Source organism: Borostomias antarcticus, assembly GCF_949987555.1.
Source record: "Borostomias antarcticus genome assembly, chromosome: 12".
Lineage (NCBI taxonomy): Eukaryota > Metazoa > Chordata > Actinopteri > Stomiiformes > Stomiidae > Borostomias > Borostomias antarcticus.
The window spans coordinates 17202671-17218208 of NC_140245.1; the positions used below are offsets into that span (position 1 = coordinate 17202671).

Here is a 15538-nt window from a genome sequence, read left to right on the forward strand (position 1 = left end):
CGCTGAGGACAAACATATTCCGTCAGCCACCCACCACAATCATCAGGAATTACAATAATAAATCAAAATACAACACACACCCTATAAATCACAACACATTACCAAGTAATAAGAATGAAAACAATATGATCAGACATAGCAAGGAAACAAAAATAGACAAACAATATAGCCTAAATACCTCTTCAAGTTGGCAACCTATCCTGGGCCAGGCTGCCGCATGGACTCCAACCCACAAAGAGGAAATGTGAAATGTTTGTTCAAAACGCGCGCCCTGTGGCCGGAAATAGGCTTGCAGCCCAGGGACCACGCCCCCCCAACCGATGCCACACCTACCCAGACTTCACCTGGCCACATATACATTTATGTATGTTTATGTATGTATGTTTATGACAAGATAAATACAGTTGGTATAAATAACATCCAAATTCCCATAAATTCCTGTTAATTCCCATAAATTCCTGTTAATTCCCATGGAAAGTTTCCAACTTTGAATATTCCCAGAATTTAGCAACCCTACATGCATATCAGCCTGCCATATTCTAGGCCTAGCACTGAGCCACAGGAAGGAACCTAGCCTAGCACTGAGCCTCCGTAAGGAACCTAGCCTAGCAACCACACAACCCTTTAGCTGACATCTGAACCTCGTGAGGAGCATCGTTTCTTGCATGCATACCAACTTTATGGTCTCTCCTGCTTAGCAGCACCTCCTCTGGGAGCATGTGGTCTGTAAAGCCTAATTTATACTTCATAAAACGGCTCATAGCTCATGTCTCATGGCTCTTGGTTGCCATGGAATGGAAGGCCTGGGCATTGTCTTTAGCTTCCATTCCATGGCAACCAAGAGCCATGAGCCATTTTATGAAGTATAAATTAGGTTTAACTCTAACCTGGCAGGTGAAGGGAGAGCATGGAGCCAATTATAGTGGTGAATAATTGGTCTACTCAAACTTTCTACGTATTCATCTTCAGTGTTGCTGAGGGAGGGTGTCCATGTTGTGAAACTCTTTAATTTTTCATAACAATGAGCCTAGTCGAGTGCTTAGCTGGCCGCATTCTCTCAATCAGACCAGTCACACAGCAAGGCTGGCATTTTAAGTAGCTTTAGTCTTTCCCACAAATCCCTTCTGACTTCGCTGTGGTTCCTGATCTAGCCTGTTGGAACAGTCACCCCAGGCAGACACGTGCATGCTGGGCTGGTCTAGTTCAGAACCAGCAGGGTCACTCCCCAGGACAAGCATGAAAAACAGCTCTCGGGTTACTCTCTAGCAGGTCTTTCCCCAGGACGAAAAGCTTTAAAAAGCATGCACATCCAAAAGTGATGAGCTGTTGCTGTTGGACAAAAGTAGATTGGAAAACAGAATCCACACTAGACAGGGCTCTAAGCTAACATTTTTCACTAGGAGCACATGTGCTCCTAAATGAGAAAAATTAGGAGCACAACGAAAAATTTGAAATAACACATTTTTATTAGCAACACACACATTAGGCCTACTGCCAACAACAATAAACAATGATAACCTGCTCATCATATGAGCTCTCATCCTCTCCTACTACACTATTCCCACACACTGCATCATGTGCATTGGTCCTAATGAAGCCCAATCCCAATACCCCCCCTTAGCCCTAACTCTTGGCCCCACCCCTACATTTTGCGCGTTCACGCATAGGGTAGTGTGTCCATTTCCTTTTAGCTTCTAGGGCTAGGGGGCATATCGAGGGCGAGTGGACATTCAAACAGTCCTCCAAAACTAGGGTTTTCAGATGCTGACTTGAAACCGAGGGGTAGATGAAAATTCACACAATGCGAACTTAGGCAGGGATATGAAACATGGCTGCCGGTGCCGTGAAAAAACGTGGGAAGAAAGCCCAATATTATGTGGTTAGATCTGTTTCAATATACACCACATTTTTCACAAATGTTTTTTTGTGATTCACAAATAAATTCTTGTTTCACAAATGTATTTTTGTGGTTCACAAATATATTTCAAACTCACAAACATGTGCACCGCTTGTATTTACTTGCACCCGAGACACGAACCATTCTGGCGAGAGAGACACGAACCATGACTGTTGACACAAATCAAAATTGATTATGAAACAGATCTACCGTCAACCCTATGATAGTTATTTTTCATAATGTTTGCAAATATATTTCTGTGATTCACAAATACATTTGTGTGATTCACAAATAAATTCTTGTTTCACAAATGCATTTTTGTAGTTCACAAATATATTTCTAACTCACAAACATGTGCACCGCTTGTATTTACTTGCACCGCTTATAGGCCTATTTACTTGCACCCGAGACACGAACCAGAAATCTATTAAGAAACGTTTAGAAAAAATCTTGCCTGCCTCATCTCAAGCCAATCAGATTACAAGGCAGCTCCGACCAAACCGTGTGCGCGGTCTTGTAAACAGTAGAAGTCTCACTTCAAGGACAGCAAGCGAACGAGAAAATCTGTGAAGAGCTGCGACCAGTGCAAGCTAACAACTTTCAGGTAAATTCACGAGTACTTATTGTGCTGGTTCGCCCGACATTGTGTAAGGAAAACTAAAGCCACCTGCATTTGCTACCTGAGATCTCTTTCATGCCAACGTTAGCTAGTCACGCTACCATCGTGTGTCCGTCGTATACTTTCATGTTATCCAACTTCATAATTCAGTGTTCCCTCGGTGGAACCATGAACACATTTCCAGGAATTGTAGCTAGCTAACGTTAGCAATTAGCATTATCCAGTCGGAATGAGTTCCCCAAGCTGCTAGCCAGCTTGACGGCAAGTGGCTACAAGAGGAAAATAATTAAAAGGGGCAAGTTCGGTAGCCTGAAATCCAGCCTGCTCACTCCGTTCACCGTTTTTTCTCTCTACTTCACAAGTGAAGTGGAAAAGTAACCTAAAGTTCTCTGAACTGAGCGAGTCTGGATTCCATGCTACCGAATTTGCCCGTTTTAATTATTTTCTTTTTCTAGGCAGTCTATATTCTTAAGCCTTCTTGCATGTGTCTGACCTAATCCAGCTGCTTTGAGAATTGTACTTGCTGGTAACGGGCTTTTCTCTCATTCTCTCACTCTGAAGACTGCAGAGCCTGCACGTTATTTGTGTTTAAGGATTGCATTTCTGTCCCCCTTTTGGCAATCCTCCACATTTGCAGATTTGACGACCGCGTGACCTGGCTGGTGGTGGCCAAAGGCTCCAGGAGGAGGATCTACGTACTTGGAGACAACTTGGGTGGGTCAGAACATCAGCACCAAAGAGGGGGCAGTGACAAGCGGCGCATCATCACTGCCATCTGCAAGCGCAAAGGTCGGTACACGCGCACACACACCAATGTTTTGTTAGCCTTCAGCCTTCTTACATGTCTGTACATAAATACAGCTCAGCGTTTCCGCTGGTAAGGTTTTGCTGTGGCGCACCGCCACGGCAAGATCCTTGCCGCAACACCAAACATTTGATACAAAAAACAATAATACAAATTAGGCTATATATATATATATATATATATATATATATATATATATATATATATATAAAAAAGTCTTAAAGGATTAACATGGTGGTTCAATAAAACACTTTCCAGGTATCTTTAGGCAACAACAAAACACATGTGTTTAACTATTTCAGAATTCATCCATACAAATTCTTTTAAAACATGTTTTTAGAGGTCTGAATCTGCCACTCAAAAAGTTCACTCACTCAAAACTGGGCGTGATTCATAACAACTGATTGACAGTTCTCTGAGCAAATAACCAACTGGAATCATTATGATTGACAGGCGTGTGCCCCGTTACCATAGCTACCACCGCTCCGAGCTAAACAACACAAGAGCTAGATCGCGCAACAGCCAGATCAATAGCCATTTTTCTAGCTGCTAACCAGGGGCATTTACAAAGTCCTTAATATTATATTAACCCCCAAACATTATAAAGATGCACGCTACCTAACAGGCCGTATCCTCGAATTTGCATTAGGCCAATTTGGGAAAAGTACGATAAAAGTATAACGACGACACGTCTCCCCCGCGACAGAGGAAAAGCACCCTGCAGCCGGCCACGCAAGCTTGGAGGCTTGGGCTATTAGACTAGCTTTCAGCCAGCTACGAACAGTATAGACAGTCAAATAATTGCAACTGTGGGTCTTACCAGAAGACAGATCATTTGCGCTGTGAAACCGACATAAAATCCGCATTGTTCACCAGTCTAACGTTATTTATCTTAGTAGGTGTCCAACAAAGCCAGTTGAACACTGAAACGTTACTGTTCTGGGAACATCTGTCAGTTGTGGTGATATAAAGGAATTGAGTGGAATAACACCGCAATAACTGATTATTAGTCAGATCAATTCAATCATTATAGCTTGTTTCATATACAAAGGCAACACAATGTGCGCTTTACAGAAAGGGGGAGAGGATGTAGCCTACATGTAGCCTACTTATCCTACCCCGAATTATGTGGGAGACTGCATGCGTTTGGAGAGATAGCGGGCCGTGCACCACGACTCCGTGAGCGCAGCGGTCAAGGGGTATAGCCTACTCCGGAGTCTGGAGACTAGCAGGTCATGCAGTCAATAGATCTCGTTTTGAATGTTATTGTAATGCCCTCTGGTTCTAATAGAATATATCTACTGGAGCTGTTTAATCCCAAAATGCGCAATGCTTCCTGAAGTTGGGTCGGATCGAGGTGCTGGGATGATCAACATTATGTGGAGCAGATGCCACAGTGATGATAAGGTTTACACAACTTTCAGAATGTTTTGCAGAATTACAATTATTTAGAGTTGTAAATTATGAAAGGAACATAATAACTTGACTTAATATCTTCACCTCCACCCACCCTGAAATGTAGTCATCATTTTAGCACAATAGCCTCTATATGCGCATCACAACGCTGCAATACAAGACCTTAGGACAAACGATTCAGTACACAGCAGGTGTGTTTGATCAAGTTCAAATGTGAGAATAAATAAATGACAAAAACCCGCACGGGTACTGTAGGACTACGTCTTTATTTTCCGAGGTAATTGTTGCGCATACAACATGACATTAAATTAAGACAGGCTACTTTCTCATAAAACAGGGCGGTGTTGTAACATTTATAATATCATTAGGTGACATTGGCTGCAACCTGTCTTCCAGGACCTGCACACCTCCAGAGCCCTGAAGGGACCTGGACCAGTCCCGAGTCCCAGTATTGGAAAAGTAGTGATCTGGCTACAAGAAAAGTGGAAAAATAATAAAAGCGATTAGTAATATATTTTGCATATGCAAAACAGCATAAATTACAACAATAGGCTATTTATCAGTAAGTCTAAATTATATCGAATTAAGTTTGAGCGAGAGATAATCGGGGGGTTCCTGTGGAGACAAACTGACTTATATCCACCTTTGACTTCGTAACTTTGCCTATTGTATTGGCCTATACAACAAAGCACGCTCACAACAGTTATGGTAGGCTATCGCTTCGGAAACCTTACAGCACAGTTTGCACCTGGTGCAAGTAGATTTGATGCCAGGGAAGAGTACAGTATGGTGCGCTGTGTTTCTGCCAGGGAAGAGTACAGTATGGTGCGCTGTGTTTCTGCCAGGGAAGAGTACAGTATGGTGCTGTGTTTCTCCCATTGCACTGGAGGGCTAACGTTACCAAAAGCAAATGCATTAGATAACGTTAGCATGCTATGATAATTAACACAGCTAGCTGACATTCCAAACATTAGGCTAGCTAACGTCAACATGCTGGATAAAGACAGATAGCTAGCTGGATCAGACAGCTTTTTAAAAACTGTTGCCAATTACAGCTAACGTTATGGTTCGTTTATCTACCATTAGCTAGGTTGGCTACTAATCAGACACGATCATGGTAAAAACTTCCCAATTTGTATGACAACCACAAATACAATTAGGCCTATAAAATGTACAAATTATATTAAAATAAGAGGTGGTCATCATTGAGACTGCAACTATTCAATTGTTCTCAAGATGAGAAAAGGTTCAGAACTACCTTACCGTGTTCGATAGATGGTGAAACGGCGCAGACAGGTTTCAGTTGGAGGCGGGTGTAGGGGAGTGGAGGAGGGTTTTTCAAACTTTAGGGTGACGTCAAGAATGGGAAAAACGTCACGAATTCGGAGTATTTTTACCCCGAGTCAAATTGGACTGAAAATGTTACGCTTCCAGTTTCTCAAAAACGACAAAACGGATATATTTAATGTTTTTATTGTGTTTCTTCAATGTCCTATTGTGCAAATAGCACGTTCAAACTCAAAAAAAGTGAAAATCACCATGTTAATCCTTTAAATTAAAAATCTTAAACTTATTAAATATTTCTGCCTAAATGCGCTTTCAAAACCACTGTCGCGCCCACATTAGGACTATTTATCTTCACTAAGACTAAGAGCCTATAGGCCGCGCGCTCTGCCGCTCCATGCTGCTCCTTTCTGAGGTGATCGGAAGACTCTGCGGCATGAGGTTACAGCGAAAGATAGGTAGGCTATTGACGCTCAAATATTACCTTAGTGTTAACCAGTGTTTGAATTGGGCCAAACACTGGTGCTGGCACCTAGGCCTACTCCTCAAAATGCCTAGCCTACTGTCTAAAATACATTTATGTTGGCAGCGTCGGTCTAAAATACATTTATGTTGGCAGCGTCGGTGTGATGTGCGAGCATTTGCCCGCATTAAACCTGTGATTTACCACACTAAGGATGGAGATATAATAGTTGAAGATGAACTGTTGAATTTTCTCCTGAAGATGGTTAAGACCAGTTTCAGTTCCCAACGGATTGAAGCCTCCAAGGATGTTATGGCGGAGCTGTTCCCAGATAGCAAACGCTGGTCTTCTCACAGGGGAGAGAAGAAAGATGAAATCTACATCAAAATGTGTTTGGCTGTTTTCAAGGAGAAGGGGGAACTTGGACCAAGATTTGTGTCCCATTTTTTAGATGAATTGCCTCCCGTTTCATTCAAACATGTTGATGTCTCTGCGTTACTTGGAAGAATGCAGCAGATTAATGCAGACATTGAACTCCTGAAGACTTCCCTCACCTCGCAGGTGACTGCTGGAGGTATCTGGCTCCCTTAACCAGCGACTGTTGGCAGTGGAGAACCGGTAAAGGTGGAGAACCGTAAAGTTACTGGTGAAGGAGGTGATGTTTCCTCCATGGTGGCCCACCTGCCTGCGCCTACTACTCTGCAGCCTGCTGTGGAGGGTCCAGATCCAGTCAACGAGTCTGAACCGGGCTTGGCTACGGTGGAGGAGCCGGTGGTGAAGCCGCGGGGACCTCCCCGCACTGCCTGGAAAACCCCACTCCAGGGTAAGGGGTGATCGACGTCTGGGGAGTCCCCGAGCGTGTCTCCAGCCCAGAGGAGTGAAACTGCCCCCGGGAAGTCGGATCCCCCTAGCTGGAGTAAAGTGGTGAGGGATGGTAGCAAACTAAAGGCAGTCCCAGTGAACTCTGCTCACCGTTATGCTGCAAATCCTCGCGCATAGAAATCTACAGCCAGGTATGTGCGGAAAAAGTCCAGCATTACTGGGACGGCGGAGATAACCAATGAGGAACCATCTACAGTAAAAACGAAGATGGTAAGGGTGTTCGCTACGAAATTTAAAGTGAACTTAGATGCTGACAATCTTCGTGTCTTCCTGCAAGGGAAGATGAACCGCGAGGTGAAGTGTACGAAAATCACGACGCCATACAGCAAATTCAGCTCCTTCTGTGTTACTGCTGAATGGAACGACTGGAAGGAGATGTACGACCCTCAGTTTTGGCCAGTTGGGTCAGTCATCAGGCAATACTTCAGTGGAGCAGCAGGGGTGGGGGGGGATCTACCTGAGGGAACCCCAGGGGAGATCCCTTGCCCACTGAGCGAGGGGCTGTTGGTCCCTGGTGCGGGGGCGTCTGCAGCGCCCTCTGACGCGACAATGGAGGAGACCGAGGCGACCGCCAGCAGCCCTGACGGGAGTGCCACAGCCCCATAATGCGGGTTGTGTCCTACAACTCTCGTGGCCTCCGGGTCGGTCACACGGCTGCCGACAAAGCTAGGTGGCTGGTGGTGGATACACTGCTGGATGACTGTGACGTCTTATGTATAGAGGAGAGCTGGATGGCCAAACAGGATTTGGATAAACTAAACACCCTGCACCCAGATTTCCATGGAGTGGGTGAATCCACAACAGATCTCAGTACGAGAATCGTCCGAGGTAGGATAGCTGGAGGAGTGGCAATTTTATGGAACATTAAATATGACACCATGGTTAGAGTTGTACGTTTAAATGTGGACTGGGCCATCGGGCTTGAGTTTAATTGCAATGGAAAGAATTTTATTATTCTAAATATTTATACTCCATATGAATCCTATGATCATGTTGATGAATTTGTGAGTAGGCTTGCATTTGTACAATCCTTCATTGAGGATAACAATTTGTCATGCATCTATGTCTTGGGTGATTATAATGCAGACCTGGCAGATAGCATGTGTTTTGCAAATAGAGAATTACTAAGGTTCACAAATGACACTAACCTAGTAATATCAAGTGAAGTACTCTTGCCTGACTCAAGTTTTACCTATGTCAGTGAAGCATGGAATACTACTTCCTGGCTAGATCACATTGTATCCACTGTTGATGCTCATGCCTCATTAGAAAGTATGGAGATCTGTTATGGGTTGGCCACCTCTGACCACATCCCTAAGGCCATGGTTTTAAATGTTGATAATGTACCCAAGTTGGTTAAGAATGAGGAAGATGGTGAGGCTAAGATAGCGTGGGGTAAACTATCTAATGATGATGTCCTCAAATACTGTTGCAGATCTGATGACCTACTGAGCAAATTGAATCTGCCTATGAATGCTATCTGTTGTACTAATGTAAACTGTGAGGACTCTTCCCACTGTGAACGTTTATGTGGTATGTACAATGATATAGTGAAAGCTCTACATGAGGCTAGCAGGTCTTTATCCAATCATCCTAGGAAGGCCAAGAACATCAAGCCAGGGTGGAATAAATTTGTAGCTAGCCATCATGCTGAGGCCAACGAGGCCCATAGGGCCTGGGTAATGGCTGGTAGGCCCAGGCAGGGACCTGACCTTGAGCATAAAAAGAAAACTAATGCTAAATACAAATATGCACTGCGTTTTATAAGCAAACAAAGAGCAGGCCCTGAGTGCTCATTCCATGGCTGACAACTTGCTTAGTTGTAACATCACTGACTTCTGGAAAGAGGTAAACAGGGCTAAAGCAGCGCTCCCATGTAATATAGAGGGTGTAACAGATGCAGTGGACATAGCTGACCTGTGGAGGCAGCACTATGCAGCTTTGTTCAACTGTATTAAAAGTGAGCCTTATCATGTAGGCAAAATAGAAGATGAAACTATCTATTTTAACACCAATGAGGTTTTTAATGCCATAGGACAACTTACAGACAACAAAGCTAGTGGCCTGGACAACATTACAGCAGAGCACTTAAAGTTAGCTGGGCCCAGGTTGGCAGTGCTGCTGTCTATCTGCTTCACAGGGCTGATGACTCATGGCACATTGCCAGACTCCATGTTGTCGGTTACTCTTGTTCCAGTAATTAAAGACAAAGCTGGTAAAGTAGGTAGTATTGATAACTACAGACCCATAGCACTAGCCAGCATTCTGTCCAAAGTGCTTGAAAAACTGCTGCTTGACAGGTTAAGCGTCCACCCCTACAAGCTTTTTAACAAGCGTAAGCTTAGGGGTGTGCCTAGTATACTAGTACGCATCCTAGCTTACTGGTATGCTAACCAGCGGATGCAGGTAAAATGGGGGAGCATATTATCCACCCCCTTCAGTGTTGGTAATGGGGTCCGGCAGGGGGGGCTTTTATCCCCAGCCCTCTTCAATCTCTATATGGACGACCTGTCTAAGCAGCTGGGGGGGGGGGTGCAGGACAGGATGCATGATAGGTGAGACTCTGATCAACCATTTTATGTACGCGGATGACCTGGCCATTCTATCTCCCAGTAGCGCTGGTTTTCAACAGTTGCTTAATATCTAATCAGTCTATGGGGTCAATTTTGATGTTAAGTATAATGCCAAAAAGAGTATGGTACTGATATGTAGGACTAAGGAAGACCTGGAACTTGAGTTTCCTGTGTTTCATCTCTCAGGGCAAACCCTGTGTGTGTCCAATAGTACAAAATACCTGGGACACATTATCACTGACACAATGGAGGATGACGCTGATATGTACAGACAGAGGAGAATGCTCTATGTCGAAGCTAATATGCTAGTCAGAAAATGTCACTACTGTACTGTTGATGTTAAAGTGAACCTGTTTAGAGTATTGCACCCCTCTCTATATTGCTACCCTCTGGGTGAACTATAATCAATCAATCAAAGCTTTATTTGTATAGCGCATTTCATACCCAGAAGCAACACAATGCGCTTTACAGAGAACAAGGGAGGTGGGCATACGACCCACTCTACATATTCCAGAGGGAAGCAAAAAAAACTATAAGAAGGAGAGCTTGCGCAAGCTGCAGGTATCTTACAATGACTGCCTTAGGATTCTGCTGAAGAAACCCAGGAGTACCAGAGCCAGTGAGCTTTTTTGTAACCTTGGACTTACCACCTTCATGGCCCTGTTGAGGAACCTGACCTTCAAATTTATGTGCAGACTTGACCGCTCTATCATTGAACTGATGACAGATCCTGGCTGTAGCTCTGTCAGGTACTTGTCTACCATCCGGGAACACTGGCATGAGTGCCTCTTTTAGTCTTTGTGCCTGTTATGTGCTTCTAATTGTGTGTATGTATGTATGTATATATATATATATATTTTAATATGTATATGTAATGTACTGTCTTTACTACTATGTGGGCTATGAGCCTGTAATAAAGTTTATATATAATCTAAGTGCCGTTATAGCTACAGTTAGACATGCCGACAGCTCCTGCCCATCTCAAGCACGTTGGTAAAGCCTTTGGTTTTATAATTCCTACTAGCGGATCCTATAACCTAATATATCGATACAATTTTCCAGATGGGCATACGACAATTTTTGAAGAGGAAGAGAGAGGAGAATGATGAGACCAGTCAGGAAGGCTAGGTTATTGAAGAGGAAGAGAGAGGAGAATGATGAGACCAGTCAGGTAGCCTAGGCTAGGTTATTGCCGGCTAGCCATGATTCACATCAGGGGGATTCAGAAACAAGGCAAGCTACCTGTAGGCTAACAGTTTTGCCCGCTTCCCAGGGACCAGTAAACTCTGTTCGGGCAAGAGGAATGCCTCATGCAGGTGTCTGATCGGACAAGTAAAAAAATGAATATGATAAATTGGCCTTGTGTTGCTAACGTTACGTAACGTTATCTGAAAATACAGTTTGAGCCGAAGCGGAGCCTGCTCCATTTGAGCTACGCACAGCTGTCTGTCAGTCGGTCAGCCCTTCAAGTGAGCGTTGTCAAGGAGACATAAACCACAAGCGCGAGTAGGTTCTGCAACTTTCGTGCGAGTCAGGCGCAGTGCTGCCTGATGGATTGTGCGACCGTCTTTTTGGCTGGCTGAACTAACACTAGCTTGCGTTAATGTTCCTCCAGCCACCTAAAATGTGCCAATCAAAATAACAGAAAAAGCAACAAATTATTTAGGCATGTTTAAAGACTAGCTTACCTTTTTATTTATTTATCTACAGCTGCTGTTATAATGGTAACCTACAATACATTTGATTAAAATGTCTATAAACCATATGATTTATTAAGTGCTTGTGCGGGTTTACTGTATTATCCCGTCCAGTTACATGTAATTAATTACATTTTAAGCTCTAGGACTTTACCAGCCTTACGAGATAAGTAAGGCCATCTTTATAGACCTACTCTTCAGTTAATTGTTTTTTTTAGGCACAGGCAGGGATTGTGGTAGGAGAGGACAGGACTGTGGCACAGGCACAGAGTGAAGGCACAGGTGAGAGAGGAGAGAGAGGTTGTTGAGAGGAGAAGGAAGGGGACAGGAGAGAGGAACAAGGGAGGAAGAAGGGTGGTCTCCGATCCCCCGCTTTTTCCGTTTTGAAATCAGACTCTTTTTTTCACACACCACCACACCAAGAGATCAGTTCCACAGGAAATACTGCAGCTATTTGCGTCAGTATGCCTTGATCTCCTTACCCACCAACCTTGCTCAATGTCTTGTCACCAGGCACCACGGAACCCAGTACACCCCAGGTGCCAGGGTGAGTGGAGATGAAGCTGGAGGTAGAAGGCAGCAAGTCTCAGAACTGAACAGACACTGGGACATTGAACAGAAAAGATATGAATGAAATAAAATGCGTACCAAGTTCCTGTTCTGTTTCTCAATGGTAAAAGTGCCTATTTATGCCCTCACTGTCTCCTGTGGGTAAAAATGAATCGATTGTCATAGATGCCTTAGGGTACACCTTTCAGTTCTATAAAGTGAAGTAATTAAAGGGTTAGTCTAGGGTAAGTCTTCCTTAGGTTGCCTTGTAATAAGCAGCTGGTGAAAATGGACACATGTACTGTATGTCCTTTCATACCCTCCTGTTGTACCTCGTCACTTATGGGGTGCACACAACCTGCTGAATTGGGCTGTCAACTAAGAATAATTAAACTTACAGTAAGAAAGACAAGTACCCCCCCCCCCCCCAACATGGTGTCCCCACAACATGGTGTCCCCACATCCTTTAAATTTACTGCATCTACAGTAGTTGTAGAAGATACATTTGACTCCCATTATTTATTTTAATTGTATTGGGAACCTATATGGTGTGATCGAAATGTCCTGTAGCCTACTTCATGAAAAAGGGCAACAAAAAAGACGAGCCTGGGAATCGAAAGTGTGACTGAAAATGTAAGGTCCCTTCCCTTAGCTTTGGACTTCAATTAATCCCCTAACAAAATAAGAAACCAAAGCTGAGTGATGGAACCAAAACAAAACGCGCACACTGCTTGGTCGGAGCTGCCTTGTAATCTGATTGGCTGGAGATGAGGCAGGGTACATTTTTTCTAAACGTTTCATAATTCGCTTTCTGGTTTGTGTCTCCCAGGTGCAAGTAAATACAAGCGGGGCACATGTTTGTGAGTTTGAAATATATTTGTGAACCACAAAAATACATTTGTGAAACAAGAATTTATTTGTGAATCACCAAAAAACATTTGTGAAACAAGAATTTATTTGTGAACCACACAAATTTATTTGTGAATCACCAAAAAAACATTTGGGAAACGTGGTGTATATTGACAAGTATTGAAACAGATCTAACCCCATACAATATCTTCGCAAATAATCATTAAAAGATTTTAAAATCTGTGGAAAAGCTTAGTTTAATGTACGGTAGATGCAAAGGAACATGTCATTGGATCGTTATGACACGCATTTCAGGGGGAAAAAATCGCTTTTTATGATGTCAACGGCATTTCATTGCGTTTTGATGTGGATCCAGTAGACTAAGTTACTGGTAGGCTACGGTGCAATGTTGAATCTATCTAACCGATTTTTGAGTGACAGTTGATTCGACTCCCCCCGGGCCTCACCGAATTCCTCTCTCTCCTTGGTTCCAATTTGCCGGGTAAAATACTATTGAATGGGCTTCATTTTCTTCATTTTGTTAAAGAGGTGCTCCAGTCAAAATCGGATTTTCTGGGGTTTTGCATGGTATTTATACTTGGAAGCATTGTGTGAACACTCTGGAAGTGTTGAATTTGTGTGTTTTTTAGTTTTAGAGAACTAAATGATATACTTTTAAACTGCCATTTTCACCTCCCTTGGCAACAAGATTGGCACTCCCCCTCGCCTCAAACTGTCTCAAGAACCCGCCCCCATGCCCGCCCGCTAGGAAAAGGTGATGTTGGAATTTTGCGCCCTAACCTCTTCATCCATCGGTAAGTTCAGATCCTTGTGACTGATTTTCACATCTCACCAAGATTGCAGATCTACTATACTAAACTACTAAACTATAATTTAAAACTGACTGTTTCAGTAACCATTTTATAAGCTAATAGTAATCTTATGACACAAGGATAATGTTGAATTGAAATAGGCTAGGTTAACCATATTGACGTGGTTAGCTAGTTATCTAGCTATTGGTAGCCGAGTTAGCCTTTGCTCTGTAACTTGACAAACGATTTGATAACTGCAATTCTAAAGCATGTCTATATGCAGTAGCTTGCTAGAAACATATAATTCAGTGATAGTAATAGTAGTATACTAGAACTAATTTGTACATACGTTTTATAATTGTATAGCTGTGTTAGTTATCCTAGCATGCTAATGTTACAGTAGCTCTCAATGCATTTGCTTTTGGTAACGTTAGCCCTCCTGTGCAATGGCAGAAACACGGCGCATCATACTGTACCCTTCCCTGGCATTAAACAAAATGAATCAGGTGCAAACTGTGCTGTAAGGTTTCTGAAGCGATAGTCTACCAGAACTGTTGAGTATGCTGTGTTGTATAGGCCAATAGGCAACGTTACGAAGTCAAAGTTGGTTAGAAGTCGGTTTGTCTCCCCAAGAATCTCCCGATTATCACTCGCTCAAACTACATTCGATGTAGACTTACAGATAAATAGCCGATTGTTGTAACATATGCTGTTTTGTATATGAAAAATAATGATGCTATTACTACTCGCTTTTATAATTTGTCCCCTTTTCTTGTAACCAGATCACTAACTACATTTCCAATACTGGGACTCGGGAGGTCCAGGTCCTGCGCTTCAGGGCTCTGTAGGTGTGCAGGTCCTGGAGGGCAGGTTGCAGCCAATGTCACCTAATGATATTATAAATATGTTACGACACCCCCCTGTTTTATGAGAAAGTAGCCTATGTCTTCATTTTATGTCATGTTGTATGCGCAACAATTACCTCGGAAAATAAAAACATAGTACTATAGTAGCCTACCCTGCAGTTTTTTGTCATGGATTTATTCTAGAAAACATATAGCCTATTCTCACAATGAGATCTTCACTTGATCAAACACACCTGTGTACTGAATAGTTTGTCCTAAGGCCTTGTATTGCAGTGTTGTGCTGCGCATACAGTCTATTGTGATAAAATTATGACTACATTTCGGGGTGGTTGGAGGTGAAGATATTAAGTCATGTTATTTTCCTTTCGTAATTTACAACACCAAAGAATTGTAATTCTGCAAAACATTATGAAAGTTGTGTAAGCCTAATCATCACTGCAGTGGCATCTGCTCCACGGAATGTTGATTATCCCAGCACCTCGATCCGACTCAACTGCAGGAAGCATTGCACATTTTGCGATTAAACAGCTCCAGTAGCGATATTCTATTATAACCAGAGGGCATTACAATAACATTCAAACAAGATCTATTGACTTCATGACCTGTTACGTCTCCGGACTCTGGAGTAGGCTAGCCCTTGTACGCTGTGCGCTCATGGAGTCATGGTGCACGGCCCTCTGTCTCTCCAAACTCATCGATTATACTGAATCGCTGCGCTACGCGTGCAGTCTCCCACATAATTAGGGGTAGGATAAGGAGGCTACATCCTCTCCCCCTTTCTGTAAAGCGCACATTGTGTTACCTTTGTAGGCTATATGAAACAAGC

General features: G+C 43.1%; 1 protein-coding gene across 1 annotated transcript in view; it reads left to right on the forward strand.

Moving 5' to 3' along the window:
• The window catches only part of slc5a6a (solute carrier family 5 member 6a), a 51388-nt gene that overhangs the window by 3293 nt on the left and 32557 nt on the right, over nt 1–15538 (forward strand). Inside the window, exon 2 of the mRNA XM_084447308.1 lies at nt 3154–3305. The gene's annotated coding sequence lies outside the window, so the exon portion shown is untranslated. The remainder of the gene's footprint in view (nt 1–3153; nt 3306–15538) is intronic.